Genomic DNA, 20,890 nt, shown 5'->3' with positions numbered 1-20,890 from the left:
GACTGGAATTGCATTGAAAGCATAGGAAAAGAGGCAGAACGTCCACAATGAAGCAGGAAAAACGATTCAGGAAAAAACGCATACGCCTTTTTTGGCCAACCAAGCAAGCTTGCAAAGGAAATCTGCACTACAAAGAAGTTTCACTTCCCCCCGGTCAAGAGGGCCATCTGAAAAAAGTGTAAAATCCAGAAAGGCAGGACAGGCCATGGAGAACTGGGAGCCTTGTTATGCTGATGGGCGGGATGTAAATTGCCAACAGACACTCAGGAGAAGTGTATGGTCTTTCCTGAAACATCTAAAAAACAAAGCAACAGAGCCTAGGGCACTTCCACTTATGATCCTATAGCTTAGGGAAATTAAAATCAAAAAGACACAGCCACCCCAAAGTTTGGGACGCCTCTGTTTACAAGAACCTCGTTTACCGTACAAGTTCAATATCACAGAAAGTGAAAAATGGATAAAGAACTTGTGGTACTTACGTACAATGCAGTATCACTCAGCAATGAAATCTATGTCATCAGGCCCGTAGCAGCATAATGAGTGGATTCAGGTACGATGATTCCAACTGAAATAAATCGCACAGGAAAAGAAACATCATAAGATATCACTAATACACGGAATGTAAACTTGCCTACACAGGAACTGCATTCCAAAACAGAACAGGGTCTCAAATTTAGAAAACCAACTTATGCTTGCTTAAGGGGAAAGGTGAGTTGGGGTGCTGCATAAAACCAGAGATTGAAATGAGCACAGATAAAGTTCCTTAAGCCAAATATGGAATAGACAAGAGCTACTCCTTGCTCAACGAAATGGACTCAAAACCCCATATTAAACGCCTAAGAATGTACCTGACTAGTAAGTATCTTAAAACCTATGGATTGCTATGTCTCCAAAAGAGAATCAAGCGTGTGTACAGGGGCATAAACGCAGCAGTGATAGGATTGGAGAGGTTCGGTGAGCAAATGAAGACCCTTTGAAGTCATATTGCATGGTACCCATTACACGGGTCTCAACTCTCCAGGTTTAAGGTATTCTTCCTTCAGCTAAAACATGCATGTGGAACCCAGAGTATGATCAACCATGTGATCGGGAGACGTGTTCAAATATGTCTCAGTTTTCCTCCCCTGGTACTCGGGTGCAACATTCCAGATGCTCTACTAACACTCTCCCCACTTGGAGAGTCAGTCCCTTTAACCTCCTGTTTGGCCCAGTTTGCAATTTCTGCGGAAGATGAACAGGAATAGCGAGAACCAATGAGAGACTAGCTGGAGGTGTCTGGACGGGCAAATTTAACTCTCATTTCCCACCAGGAAGAGGAATTAACCAAAGGCTCAGCGTGCTGTGCCGGAACCAGATTAGGGCCTGAAGCCATCCTGCGGTGTTGCGGCCAGCTCACAAGAAAGCGAGTTGAAGAAAGGAGCTCAGGGGCACTGTAATTCACAAACCTGCAGAGTTATAAATGACAGCTATCGTCCAAAAATAGACTGAAGTAAGGCTGCCAAGAGGACTTGAAAGCGGGGCAGAATTGCAAGAAACCAATTTCAGGAGGTAGACTGGAATTGCATTGAAAGCATAGGAAAAGAGGCAGAACGTCCACAATGATGCACTTGGCCAAAAAGGGCGTATGCGTTTTTTCCTGAATATATTCAGGAAAAAACGCATACGCCCTTTTTGGCCAACCAAGCAAGCTTGCAAAGGAAATCTGCACTACAATGAAGTCTCACTTCCCCCCGGTCAAAAGGGCCATCTGAAAAAAGTGTAAAATCCAGAAAGGCAGGACAGGCCATGGAGAACTGGGAGCCTTGTTATGCTGATGGGCGGGATGTAAATTGCCAACAGACACTTGGGAGAAGTGTATGGTGTTTCCTGAAACATCTAAAAAACAAAGCAACAGAGGCTAGGGCACTGCCACTTATGGTCCTATAGCTTAGGGAAATTAAAATCAGAAAGACACAGCCACCCCAAAGTTTGGGACGCCGCTGTTTACAAGAACCTCGTTTACAGTACAAGTTCAACATCACAGAAAGTGAAAAATGGATAAAGAAGTTGTGGTATTTACTTACAAAGCAATATCACTCAGCAATGAAATCTGTGTCATCAGGCCCTTAGCAGCACAATGAGTGGATTCAGGTACGATGATTCTAACTGAAATAAGTCACACAGAAAAAGAAACATCATAAGATATCAGTAATACACGGAATGTAAACTTGGCTACACAGGAACTGAATTACAGAACAGAACAGGGTCTCAAATTTAGAAAACCAACTTATGCTTGCTTAAGGGGAAAGGTGAGTTGGGGTGCTGCATAAAACCAGAGATTGAAATGAGCACAGATAAAGTTCCTTAAGTCAAATATGGAATAGAGAAGAGCTACTCCTTGTTCAACGAAATGGACTCAACACCGCATATTAAACGCCTAAGAATGTACCTGACTATTAAGTATCGTAAAACCTATGGATTGCTATGTCTCCAAAAGAGAATCAAGCATGTGTACAGGGGCATAAACGCAGCAGTGATAGGATTGGAGAGGTTCGGTGAGCAAATGAAGACCCTTTGAAGTCATATTGCATGGTACCCATTACACGGGTCTCAACTCTCCAGGTTTAAGGTATTCTTCCTTCAGCTAAAACATGCATGTGGAACCCAGAGTATGATCAACCATGTGAACGGGAGACGTGTTCAAATATGTCTCAGTTTTCCTCCCCTGGTACTCGGGTGCAACATTCCAAACGCTTTACTAACACTCTCCCCACTTGGAGAGTCAGCGCCTTTAACCTCCTGTTTGGCACAGTTTGCAATTTCTGTGGAAGATGAACAGGAATAGCGAGAACCAATGAGAGGCTAGCTGGAGGTGTCTGGACGGGCAAATTTAACTCTCATTTCCCACCAGGAAGAGGAAATAACCAAAGGCTCAGCGTGCTGTACCGGAACCAGATTAGGGCCTGAAGCCATCCTGCGGTGTTGCGGCCAGCTCAAAGAAAGCAAGTTGAAGAAAGGAGCTCAGGGGCACTGTAATTCACAAACCTGCAGAGTTATAAATGACAGCTATCGTCCAAAAATAGACTGAAGTAAGGCTGCCAAGAGGACTTGAAAGCGGGGCAGAATTGCAGGAAACCGATTTCAGGAGGTAGACTGGAATTGCATTGAAAGCATAGGAAAAGAGGCAGAACGTCCACAATGATGCACTTGGCCAAAAAGGGCGTATGCGTTTTTTCCTGAATATATTCAGGAAAAAACGCATATGCCCTTTTTGGCCAACCAAGCAAGCTTGCAAAGGAAATCTGCACTACAATGAAGTCTCACTTCCCCCCGGTCAAAAGGGCCATCTGAAAAAAGTGTAAAATCCAGAAAGGCAGGACAGGCCATGGAGAACTGGGAGCCTTGTTATGCTGATGGGCGGGATGTAAATTGCCAACAACCACTCGGGAGAAGTGTATGGTGTTTCCTGAAACATCTAAAAAACAAAGCAACAGAGCCTAGGGCACTTCCACTTATGGTCCTATAGCTTAGGGAAATTAAAATCCAAAAGACACAGCCACCCCAAAGTTTGGAACGGCTCTGTTTACAAGAACCTCGTTTACAGTACAAGTTCAACATCGCAGAAAGTGAAAAATGGATAAAGAAGTTGTGGTATTTACTTACAAAGCAATATCACTCAGCAATGAAATCTGTGTCATCAGGCCCTTAGCAGCACAATGAGTGGATTCAGGTATGATGATTCTAACTGAAATAAGTCACACAGAAAAAGAAACATCATAAGATATCAGTAATACACGGAATGGAAACTTGGCTACACAGGAACTGAATTACAGAACAGAACAGGGTCTCAAATTTAGAAAACCAACTTATGCTTGCTTAAGGGGAAAGGTGAGTTGGGGTGCTGCATAAAACCAGAGATTGAAATGAGCACAGATAAAGTTCCTTAAGCCAAATATGGAGAAGACAAGAGCTACTCCTTGCTCAACGAAATGGACTCAACACCGCATATTAAACGCCTAAGAATGTACCTGACTAGTAAGTATCTTAAAACCTATGGATTGCTATGTCTCCGAAAGAGAATCAAGCATGTGTACAGGGGCATAAACGCAGCAGTGATAGGATTGGAGAGGTTCGGTGAGCAAATGAAGACCCTTTGAAGTCATATTGCATGCTACCCATTCCACGGGTTTCAACTACCCAGGTTTAAGGTATTCTTCCTTCAGCTAAAACATGCATGTGGAACCTAGAGTATGATCAACCATATGATAGGGAGACGTGTTCATATATGTCTCAGTTTTTGTACCCTGGTATTCGGGTGCAACATTCCAGACACTTTTCTAACACTCTCCCCACTTGGAGAGTCAGCGCCTTTAACCTCCTGTTTGGCCCAGTTTGCAATTTCTGCGGAAGATGAACAGGAATAGCGAGAACCAATGAGAGACTAGCTGGAGGTGTCTGGATGGGCAAATTTAACACTCACATCCCACCAGGAAGAGGAATTAACCAAAGGCTCAGCGTGCCGTGCCGGAACCAGATTAGGGCCTGAAGCCATCCTGCGGTGTTGCGGCCAGCTCACAAGAAAGCGAGTTGAAGAAAGGAGCTCAGGGGCACTGTAATTCACAAACCTGCAGAGTTATAAATGACAGCTATCGTCCAAAAATAGACTGAAGTAAGGCTGCCAAGAGGACTTGAAAGCGGGGCAGAATTGCAGGAAACCGATTTCAGGAGGTAGACTGGAATTGCATTGAAAGCATAGGAAAAGAGGCAGAACGTCCACAATGATGCACTTGGCCAAAAAGGGCGTATGCGTTTTTTCCTGAATATATTCAGGAAAAAACGCATACGCCCTTTTTGGCCAACCAAGCAAGCTTGCAAAGGAAATCTGCACTACAATGAAGTCTCACTTCCCCCCGGTCAAAAGGGCCATCTGAAAAAAGTGTAAAATCCAGAAAGGCAGGACAGGCCATGGAGAACTGGGAGCCTTGTTATGCTGATGGGCGGGATGTAAATTGCCAACAGACACTCAGGAGAAGTGTATGGTGTTTCCTGAATCATCTAAAAAACAAAGCAACAGAGCCTAGGGCACTGCCACTTATGGTCCTATAGCTTAGGGAAATTAAAATCAAAAAGACACAGCCACCCCAAAGTTTGGGACGCCTCTGTTTACAAGAACCTCGTTTACAGTACAAGTTCAACATCGCAGAAAGTGAAAAATGGATAAAGAAGTTGTGGTATTTACTTACAAAGCAATATCACTCAGCAATGAAATCTATGTCATCAGGCCCTTAGCAGCACAATGAGTGGATTCAGGTATGATGATTCTAACTGAAATAAGTCACACAGAAAAAGAAACATCATAAGATATCAGTAATACACGGAATGTAAACTTGGCTACACAGGAACTGAATTACAGAACAGAACAGGGTCTCAAATTTAGAAAACCAACTTATGCTTGCTTAAGGGGAAAGGTGAGTTGGGGTGCTGCATAAAACCAGAGATTGAAATGAGCACAGATAAAGTTCCTTAAGCCAAATATGGAATAGACAAGAGCTACTCCTTGCTCAACGAAATGGACTCAACACCGCATATTAAACGCCTAAGAATGTATCTGACTAGTAAGTATCTTAAAACCTATGGATTGCTATGTCTCCGAAAGAGAATCAAGCATGTGTACAGGGGCATAAACGCAGCAGTGATAGGATTGGAGAGGTTTGGTGAGCAAATGAAGACCCTTTGAAGTCATATTGCATGGTACCCATTCCACGGGTTTCAACTACCCAGGTTTAAGGTATTCTTCCTTCAGCTAAAACATACATGTGGAACCTAGAGTATGATCAACCATGTGATCGGGAGACGTGTTCAAATATGTCTCAGTTTTCGTACCCTGGTACTCGGGTGCAACATTCCAGACGCTTTACTAACACTCTCCCGACTTGGAGAGTCAGTCCCTTTAACCTCCTGTTTGGCCCAGTTTGCAATTTCTGCGGAAGATGAACAGGAATAGCGAGAACCAATGAGAGGCTAGCTGGAGGTGTCTGGACGGGCAAATTTAACTCTCATTTCCCACCAGGAAGAGGAATTAACCAAAGGCTCAGCGTGCCGTGCCGGAACCAGATTAGGGCCTGAAGCCATCCTGCGGTGTTGCGGCCAGCTCAAAAGAAAGCGAGTTGAAGAAAGGAGCTCAGGGGCACTGTAATTCACAAACCTGCAGAGTTATAAATGACAGCTATCGTCCAAAAATAGACTGAAGTAAGGCTGCCAAGAGGACTTGAAAGCGGGGCAGAATTGCAGGAAACCGATTTCAGGAGATAGACTGGAATTGCATTGAAAGCATAGGAAAAGAGGCAGAACGTCCACAATGATGCACTTGGCCAAAAAGGGCGTATGCGTTTTTTCCTGAATATATTCAGGAAAAAACGCATACGCCCTTTTTGGCCAACCAAGCAAGCTTGCAAAGGAAATCTGCACTACAATGAAGTCTCACTTCCCCCCGGTCAAAAGGGCCATCTGAAAAAAGTGTAAAATCCAGAAAGGCAGGACAGGCCATGGAGAACTGGGAGCCTTGTTATGCTGATGGGCAGGATGTAAATTGCCAACAGACACTCGGGAGAAGTGTATGGTGTTTCCTGAAACATCTAAAAAACAAAGCAACAGAGCCTAGGGCACTGCCACTTATGGTCCTATAGCTTAGGGAAATTAAAATCAAAAAGACAAAGCCACCCCAAAGTTTGGGACGCCTCTGTTTACAAGAACCTCGTTTACAGTACAAGTTCAACATCGCAGAAAGTGAAAAATGGATAAAGAAGTTGTGGTATTTACTTACAAAGCAATATCACTCAGCAATGAAATCTGTGTCATCAGGCCCTTAGAAGCACAATGAGTGGATTCAGGTATGATGATTCTAACTGAAATAAGTCACACAGAAAAAGAAACATCATAAGATATCAGTAATACACGGAATGGAAACTTGGCTACACAGGAACTGAATTACAGAACAGAACATGGTCTCAAATTTAGAAAACCAACTTATGCTTGCTTAAGGGTAAAGGTGAGTTGGGGTGCTGCATAAAACCAGAGATTGAAATGAGCACAGATAAAGTTCCTTAAGCCAAATATGGAATAGACAAGAGCTACTCCTTGCTCAACGAAATGGACACAACACCGCATATTAAACGCCTAAGAATGTACCTGACTAGTAAGTATCTTAAAACCTATGGATTGCTATGTCTCCGAAAGAGAATCAAGCATGTGTACAGGGGCATAAACGCAGCAGTGATAGGATTGGAGAGGTTCGGTGAGCAAATGAAGACCCTTTGAAGTCATATTGCATGGTACCCATGCCACGGGTTTCAACTACCCAGGTTTAAGGTATTCTTCCTTCAGCTAAAACATGCATGTGGAACCTAGAGTATGATCAACCATGTGATCGGGACACGTGTTCAAATATGTCTCAGTTTTCGTACCCTGGTACTTGGGTGCAACATTCCAGACGCTTTACTAACACTCTCCCGACTTGGAGAGTCAGTCCCTTTAACCTCCTGTTTGGCCCAGTTTGCAATTTCTGCGGAAGATGAACAGGAATAGCGAGAACCAATGAGAGACTAGCTGGAGGTGTCTGGACGGGCAAATTTAACTCTCATTTCCCACCAGGAAGAGGAAATAACCAAAGGCTCAGTGTACCGTGCCGGAACCAGATTAGGGCCTGAAGCCATCCTGCGGTGTTGCGGCCAGCTCAAAAGAAAGCGAGTTGAAGAAAGGAGCTCAGGGGCACTGTAATTCACAAACCTGCAGAGTTATAAATGACAGCTATCGTCCAAAAATAGACTGAAGTAAGGCTGCCAAGAGGACTTGAAAGCGGGGCAGAATTGCAGGAAACCGATTTCAGGAGGTAGACTGGAATTGCATTGAAAGCATAGGAAAAGAGGCAGAACGTCCACAATGATGCACTTGGCCAAAAAGGGCGTATGCGTTTTTTCCTGAATATATTCAGGAAAAAACGCATACGCCCTTTTTGGCCAACCAAGCAAGCTTGCAAAGGAAATCTGCACTACAATGAAGTCTCACTTCCCCCCGGTCAAAAGGGCCATCTGAAAAAAGTGTAAAATCCAGAAAGGCAGGACAGGCCATGGAGAACTGGGAGCCTTGTTATGCTGATGGGCGGGATGTAAATTGCCAACAACCACTCGGGAGAAGTGTATGGTGTTTCCTGAAACATCTAAAAAACAAAGCAACAGAGCCTAGGGCACTGCCACTTATGGTCCTATAGCTTAGGGAAATTAAAATCAAAAAGACACAGCCACCCCAAAGTTTGGGACGCCTCTGTTTACAAGAACCTCGTTTACAGTACAAGTTCAACATCGCAGAAAGTGAAAAATGGATAAAGAAGTTGTGGTATTTACTTACAAAGCAATATCACTCAGCAATGAAATCTGTGTCATCAGGCCCTTAGCAGCACAATGAGTGGATTCAGGTATGATGATTCTAACTGAAATAAGTCACACAGAAAAAGAAACCTCATAAGATATCAGTAATACACGGAATGTAAACTTGGCTACACAGGAACTGAATTACAGAACAGAACAGGGTCACAAATTTAGAAAACCAACTTATGCTTGCTTAAGGGTAAAGGTGAGTTGGGGTGCTGCATAAAACCAGAGATTGAAATGAGCACAGATAAAGTTCCTTAAGCCAAATATGGAATAGACAAGAGCTACTCCTTGCTCAACGAAATGGACTCAACACCGCATATTAAACGCCTAAGAATGTATCTGACTAGTAAGTATCTTAAAACCTATGGATTGCTATGTCTCCGAAAGAGAATCAAGCATGTGTACAGGGGCATAAACGCAGCAGTGATAGGATTGGAGAGGTTTGGTGAGCAAATGAAGACCCTTTGAAGTCATATTGCATGGTACCCATTCCACGGGTTTCAACTACCCAGGTTTAAGGTATTCTTCCTTCAGCTAAAACATACATGTGGAACCTAGAGTATGATCAACCATGTGATCGGGAGACGTGTTCAAATATGTCTCAGTTTTCGTACCCTGGTACTCGGGTGCAACATTCCAGACGCTTTACTAACACTCTCCCGACTCGGAGAGTCAGTCCCTTTAACCTCCTGTTTGGCCCAGTTTGCAATTTCTGCGGAAGATGAACAGGAATAGCGAGAACCAATGAGAGGCTAGCTGGAGGTGTCTGGACGGGCAAATTTAACTCTCATTTCCCACCAGGAAGAGGAATTAACCAAAGGCTCAGCGTGCCGTGCCGGAACCAGATTAGGGCCTGAAGCCATCCTGCGGTGTTGCGGCCAGCTCAAAAGAAAGCGAGTTGAAGAAAGGAGCTCAGGGGCACTGTAATTCACAAACCTGCAGAGTTATAAATGACAGCTATCGTCCAAAAATAGACTGAAGTAAGGCTGCCAAGAGGACTTGAAAGCGGGGCAGAATTGCAGGAAACCGATTTCAGGAGATAGACTGGAATTGCATTGAAAGCATAGGAAAAGAGGCAGAACGTCCACAATGATGCACTTGGCCAAAAAGGGCGTATGCGTTTTTTCCTGAATATATTCAGGAAAAAACGCATACGCCCTTTTTGGCCAACCAAGCAAGCTTGCAAAGGAAATCTGCACTACAATGAAGTCTCACTTCCCCCCGGTCAAAAGGGCCATCTGAAAAAAGTGTAAAATCCAGAAAGGCAGGACAGGCCATGGAGAACTGGGAGCCTTGTTATGCTGATGGGCAGGATGTAAATTGCCAACAGACACTCGGGAGAAGTGTATGGTGTTTCCTGAAACATCTAAAAAACAAAGCAACAGAGCCTAGGGCACTGCCACTTATGGTCCTATAGCTTAGGGAAATTAAAATCAAAAAGACACAGCCACCCCAAAGTTTGGGACGCCTCTGTTTACAAGAACCTCGTTTACAGTACAAGTTCAACATCGCAGAAAGTGAAAAATGGATAAAGAAGTTGTGGTATTTACTTACAAAGCAATATCACTCAGCAATGAAATCTGTGTCATCAGGCCCTTAGAAGCACAATGAGTGGATTCAGGTATGATGATTCTAACTGAAATAAGTCACACAGAAAAAGAAACATCATAAGATATCAGTAATACACGGAATGGAAACTTGGCTACACAGGAACTGAATTACAGAACAGAACATGGTCTCAAATTTAGAAAACCAACTTATGCTTGCTTAAGGGGAAAGGTGAGTTGGGGTGCTGCATAAAACCAGAGATTGAAATGAGCACAGATAAAGTTCCTTAAGCCAAATATGGAATAGACAAGAGCTACTCCTTGCTCAACGAAATGGACACAACACCGCATATTAAATGCCTAAGAATGTACCTGACTAGTAAGTATCTTAAAACCTATGGATTGCTATGTCTCCGAAAGAGAATCAAGCATGTGTACAGGGGCATAAACGCAGCAGTGATAGGATTGGAGAGGTTCGGTGAGCAAATGAAGACCCTTTGAAGTCATATTGCATGGTACCCATGCCACGGGTTTCAACTACCCAGGTTTAAGGTATTCTTCCTTCAGCTAAAACATGCATGTGGAACCTAGAGTATGATCAACCATGTGATCGGGAGACGTGTTCAAATATGTCTCAGTTTTCGTACCCTGGTACTCGGGTGCAACATTCCAGACGCTTTACTAACACTCTCCCGACTTGGAGAGTCAGTCCCTTTAACCTCCTGTTTGGCCCAGTTTGCAATTTCTGCGGAAGATGAACAGGAATAGCGAGAACCAATGAGAGACTAGCTGGAGGTGTCTGGACGGGCAAATTTAACTCTCATTTCCCACCAGGAAGAGGAAATAACCAAAGGCTCAGCGTGCCGTGCCGGAACCAGATTAGGGCCTGAAGCCATCCTGCGGTGTTTCGGCCAGCTCAAAAGAAAGCGAGTTGAAGAAAGGAGCTCAGGGGCACTGTAATTCACAAACCTGCAGAGTTATAAATGACAGCTATCGTCCAAAAATAGACTGAAGTAAGGCTGCCAAGAGGACTTGAAAGCGGGGCAGAATTGCAGGAAACCGATTTCAGGAGGTAGACTGGAATTGCATTGAAAGCATAGGAAAAGAGGCAGAACGTCCACAATGATGCACTTGGCCAAAAAGGGCGTATGCGTTTTTTCCTGAATATATTCAGGAAAAAACGCATACGCCCTTTTTGGCCAACCAGGCAAACTTGCAAAGGAAATCTGCACTACAATGAAGTCTCACTTCCCCCCGGTCAAAAGGGCCATCTGAAAAAAGTGTAAAATCCAGAAAGGCAGGACAGGCCATGGAGAACTGGGAGCCTTGTTATGCTGATGGGCAGGATGTAAATTGCCAACAGACACTCGGGAGAAGTGTATGGTGTTTCCTGAAACATCTAAAAAACAAAGCAACAGAGCCTAGGGCACTGCCACTTATGGTCCTATAGCTTAGGGAAATTAAAATCAAAAAGACACAGCCACCCCAAAGTTTGGGACGCCTCTGTTTACAAGAACCTCGTTTACAGTACAAGTTCAACATCGCAGAAAGTGAAAAATGGATAAAGAAGTTGTGGTATTTACTTACAAAGCAATATCACTCAGCAATGAAATCTGTGTCATCAGGCCCTTAGCAGCACAATGAGTGGATTCAGGTATGATGATTCTAACTGAAATAAGTCACACAGAAAAAGAAACATCATAAGATATCAGTAATACACGGAATGTAAACTTGGCTACACAGGAACTGAATTACAGAACAGAACAGGGTCACAAATTTAGAAAAACAACTTATGCTTGCTTAAGGGTAAAGGTGAGTTGGGGTGCTGCATAAAACCAGAGATTGAAATGAGCACAGATAAAGTTCCTTAAGCCAAATATGGAATAGACAAGAGCTACTCCTTGCTCAACGAAATGGACTCAACACCGCATATTAAACGCCTAAGAATGTATCTGACTAGTAAGTATCTTAAAACCTATGGATTGCTATGTCTCCGAAAGAGAATCAAGCATGTGTACAGGGGCATAAACTCAGCAGTGATAGGATTGGAGAGGTTCGGTGAGCAAATGAAGACCCTTTGAAGTCATATTGCATGGTACCCATTCCACGGGTTTCAACTACCCAGGTTTAAGGTATTCTTCCTTCAGCTAAAACATGCATGTGGAACCTAGAGTATGATCAACCATGTGATCGGGAGACGTGTTCAAATATGTCTCAGTTTTCGTACCCTGGTACTCGGGTGCAACATTCCAGATGCTTTACTAACACTCTCCCGACTTGGAGAGTCAGTCCCTTTAACCTCCTGTTTGGCCCAGTTTGCTATTTCTGCGGAAGATGAACAGGAATAGCGAGAACCAATGAGAGACTAGCTGGAGGTGTCTGGACGGGCAAATTTAACTCTCATTTCCCACCAGGAAGAGGAATTAACCAAAGGCTCAGCGTGCCATGCCGGAACCAGATTAGGGCCTGAAGCCATCCTGCGGTGTTGCGGCCAGCTCAAAAGAAAGCGAGTTGAAGAAAGGAGCTCAGGGGCACTGTAATTCACAAACCTGCAGAGTTATAAATGACAGCTATCGTCCAAAAATAGACTGAAGTAAGGCTGCCAAGAGGACTTGAAAGCGGGGCAGAATTGCAGGAAACCGATTTCAGGAGATAGACTGGAATTGCATTGAAAGCATAGGAAAAGAGGCAGAACGTCCACAATGATGCACTTGGCCAAAAAGGGCGTATGCGTTTTTTCCTGAATATATTCAGGAAAAAACGCATACGCCCTTTTTGGCCAACCAAGCAATCTTGCAAAGGAAATCTGCACTACAATGAAGTCTCACTTCCCCCCGGTCAAAAGGGCCATCTGAAAAAAGTGTAAAATCCAGAAAGGCAGGACAGGCCATGGAGAACTGGGAGCCTTGTTATGCTGATGGGCGGGATGTAAATTGCCAACAGCCACTCCGGAGAAGTGTATGGTGTTTCCTGAAACATCTAAAAAACAAAGCAACAGAGCCTAGGGCACTGCCACTTATGGTCCTATAGCTTAGGGAAATTAAAATCAAAAAGACACAGCCACCCCAAAGTTTGGGACCCCTCTGTTTACAAGAACCTCGTTTACAGTACAAGTTCAACATCGCAGAAAGTGAAAAATGGATAAAGAAGTTGTGGTATTTACTTACAAAGCAATATCACTCAGCAATGAAATCTGTGTTATCAGGCCCTTAGCAGCACAATGAGTGGATTCAGGTATGATGATTCTAACTGAAATAAGTCACACAGAAAAAGAAACATCATAAGATATCAGTAATACACGGAATGGAAACTTGGCTACACAGGAACTGAATTACAGAACAGAACAGGGTCTCAAATTTAGAAAACCAACTTATGCTTGCTTAAGGGGAAAGGTGAGTTGGGGTGCTGCATAAAACCAGAGATTGAAATGAGCACAGATAAAGTTCCTTAAGCCAAATATGGAATAGACAAGAGCTACTCCTTGCTCAACGAAATGGACTCAACACCCCATATTAAACGCCTGAGAATGTACCTGACTAGTAAGTATCTTAAAACCTATCGATTGCTATGTCTCCAAAAAAGAATCAAGCGTGTGTACAGGGGCATAAACGCAGCAGTGATAGGATTGGAGAGGTTCGGTGAGCAAATGAAGACCCTTTGAAGTCATATTGCATGGTACCCATTCCACGGGTCTCAACTCTCCAGGTTTAAGGTATTCTTACTTCAGCTAAAACATGCATGTGGAACCCAGAGTATGATTAACCATGTGAACGGGAGACGTGTTCAAATATGTCTCAGTTTTCCTCCCCTGGTACTCGGGTGCAACCTTCCAGACGCTTTACTAACACTCTCCCCACTTGGAGAGTCAGTGCCTTTAACCTCCTGTTTGGCCCAGTTTGCAATTTCTGCGGAAGATGAACAGGAATAGCGAGAACCAATGACAGGCTAGCTGGAGGTGTCTGAACAGGCAAATTTAACTCTCATTTCCCACCAGGAAGAGGAATTAACCAAAGGCTCAGCATGCCGTGCCAGAACCAGATTAGGGACTGAAGACATCCTGCGGTGTTGCGGCCATGTCACAAGAAAGCGAGTTGAAGAAAGGAGCTCAGGGGCACTGTAATTCACAAACCTGCAGAGTTATAAATGACAGCTATCGTCCAAAAATAGACTGAAGTAAGGCTGCCAAGAGGACTTGACAGCGGGGCAGAATTGCAGGAAACCGATTTCAGGAGGTAGACTGGAATTGCATTGAAAGCATAGGAAAAGAGGCAGAACGTCCACAATGATGCACTTGGCCAAAAAGGGCGTATGCGTTTTTTCCTGAATATATTCAGGAAAAAACGCATACGCCCTTTTTGGCCAACCAAGCAAGCTTGCAAAGGAAATCTGCACTACAATGAAGTCTCACTTCCCCCCGGTCAAAAGGGCCATCTGAAAAAAGTGTAAAATCCAGAAAGGCAGGACAGGCCATGGAGAACTGGGAGCCTTGTTATGCTGATGGGCAGGATGTAAATTGCCAACAGACACTCGGGAGAAGTGTATGGTGTTTCCTGAAACATCTAAAAAACAAAGCAACAGAGCCTAGGGCACTGCCACTTATGGTCCTATAGCTTAGGGAAATTAAAATCAAAAAGACACAGCCACCCCAAAGTTTGGGACGCCTCTGTTTACAAGAACCTCGTTTACAGTACAAGTTCAACATCGCAGAAAGTGAAAAATGGATAAAGAAGTTGTGGTATTTACTTACAAAGCAATATCACTCAGCAATGAAATCTGTGTCATCAGGCCCTTAGAAGCACAATGAGTGGATTCAGGTATGATGATTCTAACTGAAATAAGTCACACAGAAAAAGAAACCTCATAAGATATCAGTAATACACGGAATGTAAACTTGGCTACACAGGAACTGAATTACAGAACAGAACAGGGTCACAAATTTAGAAAAACAACTTATGCTTGCTTAAGGGTAAAGGTGAGTTGGGGTGCTGCATAAAACCAGAGATTGAAATGAGCACAGATAAAGTTCCTTAAGCCAAATATGGAATAGACAAGAGCTACTCCTTGCTCAACGAAATGGACTCAACACCGCATATTAAACGCCTAAGAATGTATCTGACTAGTAAGTATCTTAAAACCTATGGATTGCTATGTCTCCGAAAGAGAATCAAGCATGTGTACAGGGGCATAAACGCAGCAGTGATAGGATTGGAGAGGTTCGGTGAGCAAATGAAGACCCTTTGAAGTCATATTGCATGGTACCCATTCCACGGGTTTCAACTACCCAGGTTTAAGGTATTCTTCCTTCAGCTAAAACATGCATGTGGAACCTAGAGTATGATCAACCATGTGATCGGGAGACGTGTTCAAATATGTCTCAGTTTTCGTACCCTGGTACTCGGGTGCAACATTCCAGACGCTTTACTAACACTCTCCCGACTTGGAGAGTCAGTCCCTTTAACCTCCTGTTTGGCCCAGTTTGCAATTTCTGCGGAAGATGAACAGGAATAGTGAGAACCAATGAGAGACTAGCTGGAGGTGTCTGGACGGGCAAATTTAACTCTCATTTCCCACCAGGAAGAGGAATTAACCAAAGGCTCAGCGTGCCGTGCCGGAACCAGATTAGGGCCTGAAGCCATCCTGCGGTGTTGCGGCCAGCTCAAAAGAAAGCGAGTTGAAGAAAGGAGCTCAGGGGCACTGTAATTCACAAACCTGCAGAGTTATAAATGACAGCTATCGTCCAAAAATAGACTGAAGTAAGGCTGCCAAGAGGACTTGAAAGCGGGGCAGAATTGCAGGAAACCGATTTCAGGAGATAGACTGGAATTGCATTGAAAGCTTAGGAAAAGAGGCAGAACGTCCACAATGATGCACTTGGCCAAAAAGGGCGTATGCGTTTTTTCCTGAATATATTCAGGAAAAAACGCATACGCCCTTTTTGGCCAACCAAGCAAGCTTGCAAAGGAAATCTGCACTACAATGAAGTCTCACTTCCCCCCGGTCAAAAGGGCCATCTGAAAAAAGTGTAAAATCCAGAAAGGCAGGACAGGCCATGGAGAACTGGGAGCCTTGTTATGCTGATGGGCAGGATGTAAATTGCCAACAGACACTCGGGAGAAGTGTATGGTGTTTCCTGAAACATCTAAAAAACAAAGCAACAGAGCCTAGGGCACTGCCACTTATGGTCCTATAGCTTAGGGAAATTAAAATCAAAAAGACACAGCCACCCCAAAGTTTGGGACGCCTCTGTTTACAAGAACCTCGTTTACAGTACAAGTTCAACATCGCAGAAAGTGAAAAATGGATAAAGAAGTTGTGGTATTTACTTACAAAGCAATATCACTCAGCAATGAAATCTGTGTCATCAGGCCCTTAGAAGCACAATGAGTGGATTCAGGTATGATGATTCTAACTGAAATAAGTCACACAGAAAAAGAAACATCATAAGATATCAGTAATACACGGAATGGAAACTTGGCTACACAGGAACTGAATTACAGAACAGAACATGGTCTCAAATTTAGAAAACCAACTTATGCTTGCTTAAGGGTAAAGGTGAGTTGGGGTGCTGCATAAAACCAGAGATTGAAATGAGCACAGATAAAGTTCCTTAAGCCAAATATGGAATAGACAAGAGGTACTCCTTGCTCAACGAAGTGGACACAACACCGCATATTAAATGCCTAAGAATGTACCTGACTAGTAAGTATCTTAAAACCTATGGATTGCTATGTCTCCGAAAGAGAATCAAGCATGTGTACAGGGGCATAAACGCAGCAGTGATAGGATTGGAGAGGTTCGGTGAGCAAATGAAGACCCTTTGAAGTCATATTGCATGGTACCCATGCCACGGGTTTCAACTACCCAGGTTTAAGGTATTCTTCCTTCAGCTAAAACATGCATGTGGAACCTAGAGTATGATCAACCATGTGATCGGGACACGTGTTCAAATATGTCTCAGTTTTCGTACCCTGGTACTTGGGTGCAACATTCCAGACGCTTTACTAACACTCTCCCGACTTGGAGAGTCAGTCCCTTTAACCTCCTGTTTGGCCCAGTTTGCAATTTCTGCGGAAGATGAACAGGAATAGCGAGAACCAATGAGAGACTAGCTGGAGGTGTCTGGACGGGCAAATTTAACTCTCATTTCCCACCAGGAAGAGGAAATAACCAAAGGCTCAGTGTACCGTGCCGGAACCAGATTAGGGCCTGAAGCCATCCTGCGGTGTTGCGGCCAGCTCAAAAGAAAGCGAGTTGAAGAAAGGAGCTCAGGGGCACTGTAATTCACAAACCTGCAGAGTTATAAATGACAGCTATCGTCCAAAAATAGACTGAAGTAAGGCTGCCAAGAGGACTTGAAAGCGGGGCAGAATTGCAGGAAACCGATTTCAGGAGGTAGACTGGAATTGCATTGAAAGCATAGGAAAAGAGGCAGAACGTCCACAATGATGCACTTGGCCAAAAAGGGCGTATGCGTTTTTTCCTGAATATATTCAGGAAAAAACGCATACGCCCTTTTTGGCCAACCAAGCAAGCTTGCAAAGGAAATCTGCACTACAATGAAGTCTCACTTCCCCCCGGTCAAAAGGGCCATCTGAAAAAAGTGTAAAATCCAGAAAGGCAGGACAGGCCATGGAGAACTGGGAGCCTTGTTATGCTGATGGGCGGGATGTAAATTGCCAACAACCACTCGGGAGAAGTGTATGGTGTTTCCTGAAACATCTAAAAAACAAAGCAACAGAGCCTAGGGCACTGCCACTTATGGTCCTATAGCTTAGGGAAATTAAAATCAAAAAGACACAGCCACCCCAAAGTTTGGGACGCCTCTGTTTACAAGAACCTCGTTTACAGTACAAGTTCAACATCGCAGAAAGTGAAAAATGGATAAAGAAGTTGTGGTATTTACTTACAAAGCAATATCACTCAGCAATGAAATCTGTGTCATCAGGCCCTTAGCAGCACAATGAGTGGATTCAGGTATGATGATTCTAACTGAAATAAGTCACACAGAAAAAGAAACCTCATAAGATATCAGTAATACACGGAATGTAAACTTGGCTACACAGGAACTGAATTACAGAACAGAACAGGGTCACAAATTTAGAAAACCAACTTATGCTTGCTTAAGGGTAAAGGTGAGTTGGGGTGCTGCATAAAACCAGAGATTGAAATGAGCACAGATAAAGTTCCTTAAGCCAAATATGGAATAGACAAGAGCTACTCCTTGCTCAACGAAATGGACTCAACACCGCATATTAAACGCCTAAGAATGTATCTGACTAGTAAGTATCTTAAAACCTATGGATTGCTATGTCTCCGAAAGAGAATCAAGCATGTGTACAGGGGCATAAACGCAGCAGTGATAGGATTGGAGAGGTTTGGTGAGCAAATGAAGACCCTTTGAAGTCATATTGCATGGTACCCATTCCACGGGTTTCAACTACCCAGGTTTAAGGTATTCTTCCTTCAGCTAAAACATACATGTGGAACCTAGAGTATGATCAACCATGTGATCGGGAGACGTGTTCAAATATGTCTCAGTTTTCGTACCCTGGTACTCGGGTGCAACATTCCAGACGCTTTACTAACACTCTCCCGACTTGGAGAGTCAGTCCCTTTAACCTCCTGTTTGGCCCAGTTTGCAATTTCTGCGGAAGATGAACAGGAATAGCGAGAACCAATGAGAGGCTAGCTGGAGGTGTCTGGACGGGCAAATTTAACTCTCATTTCCCACCAGGAAGAGGAATTAACCAAAGGCTCAGCGTGCCGTGCCGGAACCAGATTAGGGCCTGAAGCCATCCTGCGGTGTTGCGGCCAGCTCAAAAGAAAGCGAGTTGAAGAAAGGAGCTCAGGGGCACTGTAATTCACAAACCTGCAGAGTTATAAATGACAGCTATCGTCCAAAAATAGACTGAAGTAAGGCTGCCAAGAGGACTTGAAAGCGGGGCAGAATTGCAGGAAACCGATTTCAGGAGATAGACTGGAATTGCATTGAAAGCATAGGAAAAGAGGCAGAACGTCCACAATGATGCACTTGGCCAAAAAGGGCGTATGCGTTTTTTCCTGAATATATTCAGGAAAAAACGCATACGCCCTTTTTGGCCAACCAAGCAAGCTTGCAAAGGAAATCTGCACTACAATGAAGTCTCACTTCCCCCCGGTCAAAAGGGCCATCTGAAAAAAGTGTAAAATCCAGAAAGGCAGGACAGGCCATGGAGAACTGGGAGCCTTGTTATGCTGATGGGCAGGATGTAAATTGCCAACAGACACTCGGGAGAAGTGTATGGTGTTTCCTGAAACATCTAAAAAACAAAGCAACAGAGCCTAGGGCACTGCCACTTATGGTCCTATAGCTTAGGGAAATTAAAATCAAAAAGACACAGCCACCCCAAAGTTTGGGACGCCTCTGTTTACAAGAACCTCGTTTACAGTACAAGTTCAACATCGCAGAAAGTGAAAAATGGATAAAGAAGTTGTGGTATTTACTTACAAAGCAATATCACTCAGCAATGAAATCTGTGTCATCAGGCCCTTAGAAGCACAATGAGTGGATTCAGGTATGATGATTCTAACTGAAATAAGTCACACAGAAAAAGAAACATCATAAGATATCAGTAATACACGGAATGGAAACTTGGCTACACAGGAACTGAATTACAGAACAGAACATGGTCTCAAATTTAGAAAACCAACTTATGCTTGCTTAAGGGGAAAGGTGAGTTGGGGTGCTGCATAAAACCAGAGATTGAAATGAGCACAGATAAAGTTCCTTAAGCCAAATATGGAATAGACAAGAGCTACTCCTTGCTCAACGAAATGGACACAACACCGCATATTAAATGCCTAAGAATGTACCTGACTAGTAAGTATCTTAAAACCTATGGATTGCTATGTCTCCGAAAGAGAATCAAGCATGTGTACAGGGGCATAAACGCAGCAGTGATAGGATTGGAGAGGTTCGGTGAGCAAATGAAGACCCTTTGAAGTCATATTGCATGGTACCCATGCCACGGGTTTCAACTACCCAGGTTTAAGGTATTCTTCCTTCAGCTAAAACATGCATGTGGAACCTAGAGTATGATCAACCATGTGATCGGGAGACGTGTTCAAATATGTCTCAGTTTTCGTACCCTGGTACTCGGGTGCAACATTCCAGACGCTTTACTAACACTCTCCCGACTTGGAGAGTCAGTCCCTTTAACCTCCTGTTTGGCCCAGTTTGCAATTTCTGCGGAAGATGAACAGGAATAGCGAGAACCAATGAGAGACTAGCTGGAGGTGTCTGGACGGGCAAATTTAACTCTCATTTCCCACCAGGAAGAGGAAATAACCAAAGGCTCAGCGTGCCGTGCCGGAACCAGATTAGGGCCTGAAGCCATCCTGCGGTGTTTCGGCCAGCTCAAAAGAAAGCGAGTTGAAGAAAGGAGCTCAGGGGCACTGTAATTCACAAACCTGCAGAGTTATAAATGACAGCTATCGTCCAAAAATAGACTGAAGTAAGGCTGCCAAGAGGACTTGAAAGCGGGGCAGAATTGCAGGAAACCGATTTCAGGAGATAGACTGGAATTGCATTGAAAGCATAGGAAAAGAGGCAGAACGTCCACAATGATGCACTTGGCCAAAAAGGGCGTATGCGTTTTTTCCTGAATATATTCAGGAAAAAACGCATACGCCCTTTTTGGCCAACCAAGCAAGCTTGCAAAGGAAATCTGCACTACAATGAAGTCTCACTTCCCCCCGGTCAAAAGGGCCATCTGAAAAAAGTGTAAAATCCAGAAAGGCAGGACAGGCCATGGAGAACTGGGAGCCTTGTTATGCTGATGGGCAGGATGTAAATTGCCAACAGACACTCGGGAGAAGTGTATGGTGTTTCCTGAAACATCTAAAAAACAAAGCAACAGAGCCTAGGGCACTGCCACTTATGGTCCTATAGCTTAG

The 20,890-nt window shown here is 43.9% G+C and overlaps 1 long non-coding RNA gene across 3 annotated transcripts in view; it reads right to left on the bottom strand.

Annotated features, from left to right (window-relative positions):
• LOC307181161 overlaps positions 1–20,890 on the bottom strand; it is a 165,188-nt gene that overhangs the window by 71,058 nt on the left and 73,240 nt on the right. Inside the window, exon 3 of one of the 3 annotated variants that reach the window (XR_013826051.1) lies at positions 2,131–2,145. The exons of the other annotated variants lie outside the window; for them this stretch is intronic. This is a non-coding gene — a long non-coding RNA (uncharacterized lncRNA). Of the gene's footprint in view, positions 1–2,130; positions 2,146–20,890 lie in introns of those variants that run through there. 3 annotated transcript variants of the gene reach the window in all.

Source organism: Stenella coeruleoalba (assembly GCF_951394435.1).
Source record: "Stenella coeruleoalba genome assembly, contig: scaffold_268, whole genome shotgun sequence".
NCBI lineage: Eukaryota > Metazoa > Chordata > Mammalia > Artiodactyla > Delphinidae > Stenella > Stenella coeruleoalba.
The sequence above is the reverse complement of the archived record's forward strand: the minus strand, read 5'-3'. Positions and strand labels throughout refer to the sequence as shown.